Consider the following 13,036-nt stretch of genomic DNA (forward strand, 5'->3'; position numbering starts at 1 on the left):
CCTTCACAATAACTACTTATACCGTCGGTAAATCTGTCTACTGATGTTGAGGACTCATTCTTTTGTGTTGACCTGTGGAAAGTTATTTTCGAAAAATTCACTCATCTTAATAGAAAATAAATGTAAAAACTTTAACTGATTATACAGAAAACAGCAAACCTAACCTAATAATTGTGGTTTGCATGTCTTGGCCTTTTCATAGCCAACAACACTTTTTTGGTTATTAAGTTGTTTAAAGGAATTGAAAAACGATTCTTATGGTGTGAAAAAAAATTCCATTCATTAAAAATAGTAAGCATGCAACTGTAATATTGAATGGTTTTACTAATTATTTTTTTTATCATATAAACAATAAACTTACGGTCTGATAACAATTTTTGGACAAGATACATTCCGAACAGCAGAACCAATAAAAGGACAGAGTGTATCTGTAAGTGCAAAAAACAATGAAAGAATTTAATAGGATTGAAAAGCATTATGAAAATAACGTAATATATAATATACATTTTGAAGATTGTCATGTAAATTGACATTATCATAAGTCAAATCGAATTAGAAAAAACTTGCGTTTATTGCTGTTACATGTAATAGAGGGATTGTGTGCCTTGACATTTAGGTTTAAAACCTTCTTTATACTTACATTTCGTAGCAGATACACTAATAATGTGGATAAAATATGTAAGTTGAATTAACTAAGAAATGCGATAAAAGTAAAATAACAAAAAAATGAACTCCGAGGAAAAATTAAGTCCCACAATCAAATGACAAAATCAAAAGCTCAAACACATCAAACAGATACAAATGGACAACTGACATATTTCTGACAGGAATTTTCGTATGTCGAAAATTATGGTTAAACGTAACTAATTTAGATTTTACAACTTAATTGAATTCATAGTTTAAATTCGCATTTTAAGAGGAAAAAATCCATTTGATTTACAATGATAGAAACTGAAACCAAATTGAAGATACGTATTATCATCCTTTATTATCAATACAGATTTTTCAGTAGTATAAAGGACAAATTGATCAAATTGATCTCCATAGTTACAAGATAATTTGTGACAGTGGCAGTCTTCCTCTGAGAGTAGATATTAACGTAAAGTTGAATATGAACATTTACCTTTATCATTACAAGATAGCTTATGACAAGTGCAATCTTCTTTTGATGGCATACAGTAACAGTTGTGCTCTGGCTTGATAACAAATATGTACCCTTGTGAAGAATCACATCCACATGTTGTATCATTCCCCATGTGAAATTGAAAAATCGCCTTAAAGAAATAATCCACAATGCCTTTCAACATAAAAATGGTAGCATACGCTATAAATTTATTACTTTGGGATTTCATAAGGCATATTTCGCAAATAGTGACAAACAAAAAGGTAAGATATGCTACACAGAAGAACAAGTGGTCAGTATGCTGGAGTTTCTTATCGACAACATATTTGTTGAGTTTGGAGGTAGACTTTTCCAACAAATTGTCGGCATTCCTATGGGAACAAACTGTGCGCCTCTTCTTGCCGACCTCTTCTTATTTTCATATGAATCGGAGTTCCTCCAGACACTTGTAAAAAACAAGAGAATCAAAGAAGCCAGATTATTTAATTTCACTTTCAGATATATTGATGATGTTCTTTCCATAAACAATCCGAACTTTTCTGATTGGGTTCCATTAATATATCCCCCAGAACTAGAGATTAAAGAAACAACAGACACGGCTTCCTCCGCCTCATTTTTAGACTTATATCTCGAATTTGACTTACACAGTCATCTCAGTACCAGAATCTATGACAAACGAGACGATTTTAATTTTGAAATCATAAATTTCCCCCACCTTAGTAGCAATATACCAACTTCACCTGCATATGGGATATATATTTCCCAACTTATTCGATATTCAAGAGCTTGCAGCTCCTACTCAGACTTTGTAATACGTCATCAGTGTCTGAGTAGAAAGTTGATGAAACAGGGGTATGTCAAAGAACGTCTCGTTCTTTTTCTAAAAAAGTTCATCGGAAGGTACCAAGACCTTGTTGATAAATATTCCGTATCAACTTCTCAAATAATACACGATGGTCTTGATGTATAGATTCTTCGTACTGATGTTGTTTATCATCTTAACAACGTGTTTTATAGTTCTTTCATTTGTCTTTGTTCTGTTATTAATATTACTTTTACTGTCAAATGGTTTCATGTGATATCCGTTTCACGTGGCTCGGTACTTATACATCTCGTCAATGTGTTTGTATTGGCTTTCATTTTTTTGTGGTTTGTTTTGTATTTGCGACTTTTTGTATTTCTTTTGTTCTTATAACGTGACTCTGTACTTTAAAAGATCCCGTCAGTATGATATTGTTCTATTATATGTCATTATGATATATTTCTATTATGAATTACAATATACGTTGAACCACAAACGTCAAAATCATTCAATCGCGTAGTGGTATTAACTATTTTTGGATTCTTATAAATTCTATATATAACTTTTGGACTAGTTTAAATCTCGGTCTATTTCCTAAATTTATTCTTACATACTTTTGATTTTTTAACCCTGTATGCTAACATTCCCATGAAAATTTTAAAATTGTTTGTACGCACATTGAACGACAAATTTATGTGACGTATAAAATTTTCTGACGTCAGACACTCAATAAATGTGTTCGTAGATAGTAGATGTTTTTGTGTTCTGTTAAATTGTTCCTTTTAAAATTGTTAAACGATGATGACTGATGTACCCATATTTTGACTATTATATTTATTGTGTCTGTTTATTTAACGCATCAATGTAAAAATATCGGAAATTGATGAGACTGTCATTACAAAAGTGAGAGGGTTAGCGCTATAGAACCAGGTTTAATCCACCATTTTCTACATTTGAAAATGCCTGTACCAAGTCAGGAATATGACAGTTCTTGTCCATTCGTTTTTGATGCGTTTTGTTATTTGATTTTGCCATGTGATTATGGACTTTCCCAATTGATCTTCCTCTAAGTTCAGTATTTTTGTGATTTTACTTTTTATCACACTTCCTTCACGGTGGACGATTTGACCCTCTTCATTACAAAATGACTTTTGATACACACACTTATTGTTACCATCAGTTGAAAATGGGAAAGGCTGATATCGTTTGTAGCTGCATCCTGCTTTGTTGAAATATGGTTCGAATATAAGTTTGCTGCCTATAATTGAAATAACAGTAATTTGATATAGACCAATTGCATTATAAAATAGTTTAAAATAACAAAAAGAGAAACGTGCTTTTCATATACTTTTTTGATTGAGTCTGGCAATTGATATTTTATCGTGTATTTTTCTATGTTGTTATGCTATTGTTTCAGAAAAAGAGAGAAGGTTTGGTACCATTAACACGTTTAATCCCGCTGCAAATGGTTGCACCTATCCTAAGTCAGGAATCTGATGTACAGTAGTTGTCGTTTGTTTATGTAATTTATACGTGTTTCTCGTTTCTCGTTTTTTTATATAGATTAGACCGTTGGTTTTCCCGTTTGAATGGTTTTACACTAGTAATTTTGTGGCCCTTTATAGCTTGTTGTTCGGTGTGAGCCAAGGCTCCGTGTTGAAGGCCGTACATTGACCTTTAATGGTTTACTTTTTTAAATTGTTATTTGGATGGAGAGTTGTCTCATTGGCACTCACACCACACCTTCCTATATCTATTTGATTGCAAGATAACACATTAAAAAAAAAGACACAGATATAAACAACAATAGGTCACCGTTCTGTCTTCAGGAATAAGCAAAAGCAAGACAGTACATTAAACTATAATGTGAAAAACAGCTAAACTATGTTCTTTGAATATGAATTGTCACTTCGGACACGCACATAACGAACGTGCTTTTAGTATTTTTTGAAATATTCCGTATCATATTCACAAATAATACATGATGGTCTTGATGTATAGATTATGCGTACTGACGTTGTTTAACATCTTAACAACGTGTTATATTGGTTTTTGATTTGTCTTTTTTTTTTTATTAATATTATTTTTACTGTTGAATTGTTATCTGTGATATCCATTTCACATGGCTCGGTACTTATACATCCCGTCAATGTGTTTGTGTTTTCTTTCATTTGTGCTAGTGTGTTTTGTATATGCGACTGTTTGTGTTTCATTGGTTCTTATAACATGACTATGTACTTTAAAATATCCTGTCAGTATCCTTTCAGGATGTTATTGTTCTATAATATGTCATTATGTTATATTTCTATTATAAATTAGAAAAAACGTGGAACCACAAACGTCAACATTGATTTATTTAGTGACATGAACCATTTGTGGATTCCAATAAATATTATAGAACTTATGCTATTTTAAATCTCGGTCTTTTTCTGAAATTGATTTTTACATACTTTTGATTTTTTAACCCTGTATGCTAACATTGCCCATGTGAAATTTTAAAATTGTTTGTATAAACATTGAACGACAAAAATATGTGACGTTTAAATGTTCTGACGTCAGACACGCGAAATTGTTTCTTTTAACGATGATGACTGCTGTAGCCATATGTTTACTGTTTTTTTTATCATGCCTGCATCATTGTAAATACAACGGAATTTGATGAGACTGTCGTGCAAAGTCAGTGGTTAAGCGCTATATAACCAGGTATAATCCACCATTTTCTACATTTGAAAATGCCTGTACTAAGTCAGAAATAGGACAGTTGTTGTCCATTCGTTTTTTAAGTGTTTTGTCATTTGATTTTGCTATGTGATTTGGGACTTTCCGATTTGATTTTCCTCTGAGTGAGTATTTTTGTGATATTGCTTTTTCCATGTGAATAAGAGGATGAAAGAGCCGGTTGTTAATCAGTAAATCATTGCCAACTTAGGCGAAGCCAAGGTTAACAATGTTGGAGAGTCCATTGTTGAAGATGCTTATAAACCTAGACAAGTGTAAGTTTCTTTTTAGACATTGAGTTTTAATATCACTTTGGTAGATTGCTTCTATAGCTTTCTCATGATTATGTAAAAGGCTCGTATTTGACTTTTTTCTTAGATAGAGACTATATGAAGGGGTAATAATTGGTGAATAAATAATAACAGTTAACCTGTGCTGCTGTAATCGAGTCCATCACAAGTCTCTCTATACGAATTCTCTGGTGAACGTAATAAACATACATAGCTCTGACCACAATAAAATTTTCTTGCTCTCAGACGCCAATATCCTGGAGCTGGACATCTTAGTTCATATACCAGTGTAACAACAATGAGCTGAAAAATATCAAGAATTAATACTGTTTTATTGTGATCATATCTGTTATCAATATATAAAATTATATGATGAATTTATGTCAACGTAATTAGTATTAAAAAATCGCACCGAACTACCAATGATTATCAAATTGTAATATTAACAAATGTTTCCTTTTTTTTTGTCTCATTAAAGCAATGGGTATGGAACAACTATTTTTTTGAAAACATAATTAGCATAAATGTTCATAGAGACCGTTTATACACACTAAACGTGTTAAATTTAAATGTATAGTATTACAATGTATAGATATCATTTGACACTTAAGGATGTTCGCTTGTCATGTTTTGGATTTTTTGTCAGATTTTCGGAATCCTCTTGTTTTATCCGTTTGAATGCCCTAACAAATTCTGCCCATGGTCCCCCGTTTTTCTTTTATAAATCCTTTACATGTATACTTATAAGGCATCTGTAAAAGCCTCTTAGAATCGTTGTTATTTTCTAATCGATTTTGAGAACGTGAACTTGCCAATGATAAAGCTATGAAAAATCAATATTATCCTGCCAAAATTTCAATGGCTAATATCTTGAAAACAGGAACATTGACCTACTTAATTATGTTTTTTTGCTATTTCAATTATTAATCCCCTATCAGTTTATACTAGTGTTATGAAAAGCCTGTTATCATGAAACTTAGTAGCGAACTCCCTTAATATACATATATTACGGCTCGAGCTTGTATTATTATATGTAAAATGTATAAAATATGATATTGCAATGACAAAAACAAATACTTTATTCCCAAACATTGAATGTTCATACACAAGTAATTCATTTCCTTTAATATTATTCCCAAAAAGCACGACGGATATTTTAAAACAAAGTAACCACATTGAATAGTCAACAGTAAAATATAAAATAAAAAAGCTAGTCTGCTATGGTTGGATTTTACTAGTTTTATTAATATCATAGAACATTTTGTTTGTGATTTTATTGGTGTATCAAGTTGGTCCAATCTTTATTTTTCTAATCGAAATATGAAGCATGCCTGCCCAGACCCGTTCATAAAATTCCTTTACTGCAGTCAGATTATGGAAATTTATGACAGCATATCGATATACTTCTTTTTTCGATTTTTTTAAATTTATTGAAAGCATGTTGTCTTGCAATTTACAGATATGAGCAGCAACATTCTGCATAAACAGGTGATATAGACTGATATACAGTTTTTTTTATGGTAATATTCCTTATAAAGCACACAAATGTCAGTATTCACCTAAGAAGCTAACAAAACCTTAAAATAAATTTATTAAGAAGTGAGACAGTTACGATACTGTTGTCAGGACATTTAAGATTGCATATTTTGGCTTAAATATTGATTCACTTATAGGGTCTTTGCATCGGAATTAAACACATTTATTTGAAACCAGTTGCTGGCATGACACGAGTTGTGTTCTTCTCATATTCAAATATGTTATGAAGGTATGATATTAAACCCGTAACGGGAGGGATTGTGCCTTATATTCATTTGATGAAGACATATGCTTTAAACCAGTGTAATTGAAGTCTGGAGCTGGCATGTCAGTTAATTGCTAGTTGTCTGTTGTTATTTAAGTATTATTGTCATTGTGTTTTAGCTTGTTTTGTAACATCTTCTGACATCAGACTCGGACTTCACTTAAACTGAATTTTAATGTGTTTTTTGTTATTCATTTACTTTTCTACATTGGCTAGAGGTAAAGGAGGAGGGTTGAGATTTAATAAACATGTTTAACCCCGTTGCATTTTTGCGCCTGTCCCAAGTCAGGAGCCTCTGGCCTTTGTAAGTCTTGTATCATTTTTACATTAGTTTCTTGTGTATAATTGGAGTTAAGGATGGCGTTCACTGACCCTCGTCTAGGTTTATTTGCATTTTGAACATTGTCAACCTTGGCTTCGCCTAACACATGAAATCAGTATTGTTTTTTACAAAGTAAGGACACATAAATTTTCTTACCTGATAAAACCAACCTAGGAATAGTGTTTTCATCATAGAGAGTGTATAGAGTCAAGTCATTCTACAAAAAATAAAAGATCGTATGCATGTTTTACTGTAGGAATCCTTGTCATAATTATATATACACTGCTTTTAATTATCAATCGCATTGGATTTTTTGTTATTCCGATAGTTTAAACACGGTCTCTAACTATTCTAACAAAATGTAAAGTATTGATTTTTTACATTAAATTTCATAAATCAATTTAGAAATGAGCAAATATTTGTTATCGTTGAAACGTCGTCTTCGTCACGCAGGAGTTGTCTCTCTTAGCTTACCTCGTCAAAGTGCCTCATTTTAATTTACCGCCCTTTTCGATGAATTGTAAACCCCGGCGGTGAACAACATGGAAAGCATGGCTGGAAGTGCATTGAAGTTGAAGCATTGACCAACTGTGAGCAGAAGAAATTTGAAACAGACGAATAAACATTCTAGATTTTACTCAAAATATACCGCACGTTTGTTGGTGATAATCGAGATCGACTTGAAATCGGGTGGAACTTTTACTTTCAGACAGAGCTTCCAGTTTACACGTAGGATTACTGAAACGTCAACATTTAATTGATAGGTGACAATCAGACATTTTTTCCATTTGTTATTAGTGGCGGATCCAGAACTTATCCAAAAAGGGGGGGGGGAGCTCCAGTCATGCTTCAATGATCCATTATATAATCAACCATTTTTTTCCAACAAAAGGGGAGCCCAGGCCTCCCTTGAATACGCCTATGGTTATGACAACCTGATTAAGAAAAGGGCGACCGTTTGATTCTAGTTGTTTTAAGGGGATGACTTCAATTTCAATACTTTTGCGTCCTGTCCCCATCTTCAATGTGTCCAAAGAGTAAAATAATATAAACACAACCGACAACACCAAGAAAGATGAGTGAAGAAGTTATGCAATTTTATTGATTTTTCATATATTTCTGATAGTTTTCCGACCTATTCACATATGTTTAAGCCTGAAGAGGTGACCTTTTCCAGCAGCATGTCATTTCACATTTGATATATTTGATATTATAGGAAGTGCCCCAGTATACATATTACCGAAATGCCAACCTATTAAGAGACAATTTATATGTTTGGTCTCTTTTGTCGAAATCTAGTTGAAAGGTTTAATCAACAAAAATAAAACAATAACTTGAGAATCGTGTTATCCGGACCCAGAAAAAATAGTTACTGCAACGACATCACTTAAATCTCAATTTGATTCAAATTAAACCAAACATACACCGCGAAGAGCAAAAATGAATATCTTATAAATAATAAATAGTCATCCAAGTTTATATTTCAAAAATCAGAACTCATTGTGATATTTAAATAATCTTGTTTTAAAATGTTCTTGAAGAATTAATTGCATATCTTCTATATTAGCGCAAATTATAGATATTAATTGATAGTGCTTCGTAAGCCTTTGAAGGCTGGCTGATTGACGTTGTATTAATGTATGTAAAATAAATGTTATATCAGGTTGCACTACAAATAAAATATAATTATTAATTAAAAGGGGGTAGTGTTTCTCTTTAGTTTTTTCTGTAGTGTTTAGTGTTTTGTGTTTTGTATTTGTCTGTTTTTCTTGTTTTGTTTTAAATGGGGTTTTCACTTTGGTCTCTTTGGTATCTCTCGTCTCTCGTTTATGGAACGTCAATAACCAATTCTAATGCAACAACGTTTGTAACGTTCATTTTGATTGGATAACGTCACTTTCTTACATGGCATCAATTGACAATTGATGTTATGGGACGTACGCGCAAGCGCAGCCGGCATATCACAGATTTTAAATATATGTTTAAACGTTGTTTTCTGTCAGTTTCATTAGAATGGAGATAACAATATTGTATTTTAAGGTCCGACGGCATCAATGTGGGATTTGATGGTCGCAAATACCCGTTTACTGTCTCCGCTAAAGCGTCGCCAGTAAACTTAATTTGCGACCATCAAATCCCCAATTGATGGTGTCGGAGTTTAAAATACAGTACAGTTATCTCCTAATTACAAATAATCAAATCATAAACCAAAACACAAATTACTGTTTTACGGGGAAAATCATTACCTTACATTAGCTCATGTAGTTTTTATTTGAGATTTAAGTGATGTCGTTGCCGTAACTATTTTTTCTGGGTCCGGATAACACGATTCTCAAGTTATTGTTTTATTTTTGTTGATTAAACCTTTCAACTAGATTTCGACAAAAGAGACCAAACATATAAATTGTCTCTTAATAGGTTGGCATTTCGGTAATATGTATACTGGGGCACTTCCTATAATATCAAATATATCAAATGTGAAATGACATGCTGCTGGAAAAGGTCACCTCTTCAGGCTTAAACATATGTGAATAGGTCGGAAAACTATCAGAAATATATGACAAATCAATAAAATTGCATAACTTCTTCACTCATCTTTCTTGGTGTTGTCGGTTGTGTTTATATCATTTTTTTAATGTTCCTCAATTTCACGCTTAGTTATATAGACACTAGTTTGTTTGAATTGTATCATATGAAGAATATTAACCAGGAACACATAAGATTGAATTGAAGGGCAAACACAGCGGTATTTGTGTGTATGTAGACAAGATCATTTTCTTTATAAGAATTTTTGAGCTAAATCATATCATAAAGTTACAATATATGAACTAAAACATTGAATGTAGAAATTAAGCAATGATTTTCAAGAGTATACAAGACTTCACTTATTGATACAAGATGGACATCTCTCATTCTATTACAGTACTTACACTAAAACATAATGTAGATTTGTTCTGTTGGCTCCTTCGTCTGAGTAAATATAACTACAAACAAACGAACGAAAGGTGTATGAAATTATCAAATGAAAGATATAACTTGCTGTTTTTGTCTGCATCTTCCCTCCATCATCATGATCATTGTTATAATATATATATTGAACCACAACGACTATCTTGGATATACACCATTCAAATGTATCAATTAAATTGCAGGATGCATTCAATCATACGCCTTTAATATAATATAATGTCGCAGGTAAATAAAGGTATCACAACACATTCAATGTCCAAGAGTTTAATTTTCCCCTTTTGTCTTTCAATTACTGACACAATTGTTCACTACAATGCATTATCACAAAACTAATCACACAAATGAGTTGTGAAGAGGAGATATGTACATAAATTGTGTATCGTTTAATATACTTATTATATTTGAACTTCAACTGATTGGTCCAATAATCTATCTATTATCTGCATGTTTACAAAACTGTGTGTGCTTTCAATATCAATATTATTACTTTTAGGAAATAAAACAACAGGTGATACTTTAAAAATACTTAAATGCCACCTTGAACTCTCACGATTGTTTTAAAAAGTACTTTGTAACAATATATACACATATAGGAAGGAAGGTACACGTTAAATACACAATATTGTATATTGAATTAACAAGAACTGATATATTACTATCTAAAGCGATTGTTTAAATTACATAGGATGCATTTTGGAGCAATAGTTCTCTCATTGTACAGCCAATAGTTGAAATATAATGACACCCTCGTACTTGATTTCAAAGTTTGATGCAGACAAATGTGAAACTAAAAAACAGCAGCTGATTAACATAAACATGATACAGCAACTGATTAACATAAACATGATACAGCAACTGATTAACATAAACATGAAAAAGCAACTGATTCAAATATAAACACTTACGTTTCCATCAACGTGATCTGTCAAGCCTGATGTGCACAATACAGTCGTCGGTATTTAATTTAAGAACATTTTTCGTGTATTCAACTCAATTCAAACCAGGTAAAAAACTTTAAAAATTGCACACATTCATTGTAAAATTGATTTGATATATCATACACACGTTGGGTATTGTTGTCCTTATTCTTTTTTCACATTCAGTTCCAAACCTAAGTTCTAGAAAGCTTTTGTTGAAATCATGTAAAGATTGGCTTGTTGATAATAAATTGTCTCTACATTTAGGAAAGACGGAAAGCATTTTATTTGGTCCAAAGATAAAACTTTATAATCTTAATGTAGATGATTTGTCTATTGAATGTGATAGTATTTAAATTGAGGGTTAATCAAATGTGAAATATTTAGGTATCATTTTGGACAATTTGTATCTGGTGAACAAGTTGTTGATAATATTATAAAGAAAGCTAATCAAAGACTAAATAATTTATATAGATTTCAAGAACAGTTGTCTCAACAATCTAGAAAAACATTGTGTACTACGTTCATACAATGCCATCTTGATTATGCATATGCTTGTTAGTGAAGGCTTTTCCAAGAAACTTAAAGACAAGCTTCAGGTTATTCAAAATAGAATTATACGGTTTATACAATATCTACCTTAAATTTAACGAATCACTGTAAATTATTTCGAAAAATTGTGATTATTGAATGTCTGTAACAGAGCGAAACAACTTCGTCTGAATCACATATAATAAAAAATGACAGACATGAAGTATTATGCAAATTGGGTTAAATACCAAAAGGTGCTTCTTGGAAAAAAATTAAATGTTATCTTGCACTCTCACGACTTTTTTTGTTATCAAAACATTCAAATGTAAGTAGGTACATGTAAAATACACAATATAGTGTATTGAATTTAAAAGAACAAATGATTGTAAGAGACAATAACAAACAAAACCAAGGAGTAAACAAAGACTCACTAAAAACCAAAGGACATTTACATCAACATCTCCGGAAAGGTAAGCATTTCCTGCACCGTATACGGCACCGGTCGTGTTATTTCTTTGTTCAGTCCGTTAACGATGGAAGGTTATTATGACTGATGATGAATATTAGATATGATTGCTGGCACACTTTTGTCATAATGGCCAATCAGCTCATGATGGCGACCGTAAAATTTCTTAAGTGATGACCTTAATTATAAGATTTGAAGCGATTATTTGAAATGAATATGATGCGTTATGGATCAGTAGTTATATTATCGTACACAATTAAAAGGTGTTGACACCTATGTATTGATTTTAGAGTTTGATGCCAAAAAATAGAAAACTACATAACAACCGCTGTTTTACTGAAGCAAATGAATCGAATACAACACTTACTCTTCCGATATAGTTATCTATCAAGCATGAATTAATCTGTTCGTCCGTATGTGTTTGCCAACACTTACTATTCTACCAGAACGATGCTTCTTTTTAATCTTCTAAGCAGGAATTAAACTGATCATCAGTGTGTATTTAGCAACACTTACTATTCTACAAGGACGATATTGTTATCTTCTAATCAAGAAGAAATACGATCGTCTGTTTGTATTTGTCGACATTTTGTTCATGTGTATAAACCGTATCACTTCAGGTAAATGATTTGTATAAAACAAAATTTTGAATGAACTATCGGTTTTTTCCTTTCAAGTTCATCCGGAATGTTTAACATGTCACCGTGGAACTTGAAACTTGTTTTAAGTGTACCTAAAAAATCTGGAGGCAAAAAACAAATACGTATATCACATAGAAAATATTGAGAAAGTATGCTAATTACGGATTATGCAATGAATGTGTTCGGGATAGACAACCTTCATTTGAAGGATTCAACATCTTATAACCAGTAAATTAACAGAAAAAGGTATACTATCTAAAAGGTAAAGTTCACAATAAGTGAAAAAAACCACCATAGGACACTATAATTTAAAAAAAGAAACGAGGAATGTGTCAACATCGTACTTTATTTGGACGTTTTGACTTTTTGGGATTCGAGCGTCACTGATGAGTTTTTTGTAGACGAAACGCGCGTCTGGCGTATATAAAAAATCTAGTCCTGGTATCTATGATGAG

General features: G+C 31.9%; 2 long non-coding RNA genes across 5 annotated transcripts; both read right to left on the reverse strand.

Moving 5' to 3' along the window:
* LOC139498102 (uncharacterized) lies at positions 1-1,250 on the reverse strand. Its single transcript, XR_011657811.1, has 3 exons — positions 1,124-1,250; positions 362-428; positions 1-72 (listed from the first exon to the last, which is right to left on the reverse strand). It is a non-coding gene; the product is annotated as an uncharacterized lncRNA (long non-coding RNA).
* Positions 1,251-3,026: 1,776 nt separating this feature from the next.
* LOC139499125 (uncharacterized) lies at positions 3,027-12,531 on the reverse strand. 4 transcript variants are annotated; one of them, XR_011658113.1, is made up of 5 exons: positions 12,457-12,531; positions 9,987-10,040; positions 7,213-7,273; positions 5,074-5,236; positions 3,027-3,183 (listed from the first exon to the last, which is right to left on the reverse strand). It is a non-coding gene; the product is annotated as an uncharacterized lncRNA (long non-coding RNA). The 4 variants fall into 4 exon arrangements; XR_011658114.1 differs by lacking the exon at positions 12,457-12,531 and adding an exon at positions 12,308-12,425; XR_011658112.1 differs by lacking the exon at positions 12,457-12,531 and adding an exon at positions 10,932-11,311.
* Between the last annotated feature and the right edge of the window lie 505 nt (positions 12,532-13,036).

The sequence above is a fragment of the Mytilus edulis genome, chromosome 12, assembly GCF_963676685.1.
Source record: "Mytilus edulis chromosome 12, xbMytEdul2.2, whole genome shotgun sequence".
Lineage (NCBI taxonomy): Eukaryota > Metazoa > Mollusca > Bivalvia > Mytilida > Mytilidae > Mytilus > Mytilus edulis.